Here is a 2,700-nt window from a genome sequence, read left to right on the forward strand (position 1 = left end):
CTGCCGGAAAGAATGCGTTCCGTTCGTAGTCTACGCCGATCTTGAGTGACGTTGGAGAAAACAGATAGCGGTTCACAATCCGCTACGCACACATACCAACATCACAACGTCTTCTGTATCGGGTATTATGTGCAATGCTCCTACGACAGCTCACTGTCGGGATATCGTTTCCGCCGCGACAAAGACTGTATAGCGTGGTTCGCGGAAGAACTTAGACAGTTAGCGCATAGTGTACAGACGACAATTTCAGCCAATGTTCCCATGGCAGATTTCACGCGCGACGACTGGGAAAAATTTAACAGCGCCTCGCACTATCACGTGTGCGAGAAACCGTTTACACCAGACGATACGCGGGTACGCGATCACTGCCATCTCACCGGACGATACAGAGGCCCCGCGCACTCAAATTGCAATCTAAATTACCGAGATTCGCGTTGCATACCTGTAGTCTTTCATAACTTATCAGGGTACGACGCTCATTTTATTATTAAGGAAATTGCAACCGCGTATGAAGGACACATAGATTTTCTTCCAATAACTAAAGAAAAATATATATCTTTTACTAAACATGTTGATAGTACAAAAATTGATCAAAAAAATTGTGTGCAATTACATTTCATATATTAATATAGATTTCTCGCTTCAAGTTTGGACAAATTGTCATCTTTTCTTAGCAAGGATAAGCTGCGGGTACTGCGACGCGAATTTTCCCATTTATTCGAAGAAAATTTTAATCTTTTGACTCGAAAGGGCGTTTTTCCATACGAGTACATTGACTGCAGCGAAAAATTGAACGAATTACGCTTGCCATCTCGCGAGTCATTTTACAGCTCATTGACTGACAGCACGGTATCTGAGAGTGATTACGCGCACGCCGTCAACGTGTGGCAGCGGTTCTCCATCCAAAAGCTCGGCGAATATAGCGACCTGTATCTAAAAACAGATGTAATGTTGTTGGCCGACGTCTTTGAGAATTTCCGCGACAGTTGCATCGCGAGTTACGGGCTCGACCCCGCGTACTATTACACCTTACCTAGCTTCACATGGGATGCCATGTTAAAGCATACTGGTGTAAAATTTGAACTGCTGACAGACATCGACATGGTTATGTTTGTCGAGCGCGGTATACGCGGTGGTCTGAGCCAGTGTACAAACAGGTACGCGCGAGCCAACAACAAATACATGCCGTCGTACGATCCATCGAAACCATCATCGTACTTGATGTACTATGACATCAACAACCTGAATGGCTGGGCAATGTGTCAACCATTGCCCTACGCCGATTTTCGATGGGTCGACGACGTGCACAATTCGGATTTTACGATCATTGCGTTAGATTCGCAGACAGGCTATATTCTCGAGGTGGATTTGGAGTACCCGCAACATCTTCATGACGCGCACACTGACCTACCGTTCTGTCCGACGCGAGAGAAACCACCCGGCAAGCGTGATGACAAGCTCCTCGCAACATTATGCGATAAACATTATGCGTTACGTCATACATTATCGCAACCTGTAGCAGTGTACTCGTCACGGCCTCCGAATCGTTAAGATTCACCGTATACTGCAATTCGCGCAATCTCCATGGCTACGCGATTACATAGAATTAAACACAAAATTTAGAACAATGGCCAAAAATGATTTTGAAAAAAATTTATACAAACTGATGAATAACGCGGTATTTGGTAAAACCATGGAGAATGTGCGCGATCGCGTCGACGTAAAATTACTGACAAAATGGGAAGGCAGATACGGTGCGGAGGCAATGATCGCCAAACCAAATTTTCACAGTCGCAGCGTCTTCTCAGAGAACCTGATCGCGATAGAACTGCGTAAGCTCGAGGTGAAGTTCGACAAACCGATATACATGGGTATGTGCATCCTCGATATATCGAAAACATGTTTGTACAAATTTCACCACGAGTACATGGCACCGGTGTTTCGTGAAAAATGTAAAATTATGTATACCAACACAGATAGTCTCATATATCATGTAGAATGTGATGATATCTATGATGTGATGAAACGCGATATAAATAGATTCGACACGAATGATTACGCAGTTGACAACGCGTACAGTATTCCGTTCGCGAATAAAAAAGTTCCAGGCCTTATGAAAGATGAGAACAACGGCGCCATTATGACCGAATTCGTAGGGCTTAGAGCGAAAATGTACGCTTTACGTGTACAAGGAAAGAAGGATACAAAAAAGGTAAAGGGTATCAAGAGCAGCGTTGTGGCAAAATCCAAAACGTTTGAGGATTACACATGCTGCTTGAATGATGCAATCGAAATGACGCGCAGACAGTCGTGCATAAGATCCAAACTGCACGAAGTGTACACGATATCGGAAACAAAAATCGCTCTAAGTCCGCACGATGATAAGCGGTATATCGTATCAGATTCCACCGACACGCTGCCATGGGAGCATTACCGATGTAAATAAAACACAATTGTATTGTATAATATGTTTAATACTTATAAATGTATAATATAATATGTATAATATGTATACAAGGTGGACCATCTGAAGTGATCCAGTCAAATATCTCGAAAATTAGTAGGGATAGAGAAAAATGTTTCGTATGAAAAGTTTAGGGTTACACGGGGGAAGTATGGTACTGACCTTGAAAAATCCTTGGAAGGTCATTTTGAAGGTCATTCAGGGGTCACGATGGTTTTTTTAAATGGAACCCCTAG

This window comes from Trachymyrmex cornetzi, unplaced genomic scaffold, assembly GCF_001594075.2.
Source record: "Trachymyrmex cornetzi isolate Tcor2-1 unplaced genomic scaffold, Tcor1.1 scaffold909, whole genome shotgun sequence".
NCBI classification, from domain to species: Eukaryota; Metazoa; Arthropoda; class Insecta; order Hymenoptera; family Formicidae; genus Trachymyrmex; species Trachymyrmex cornetzi.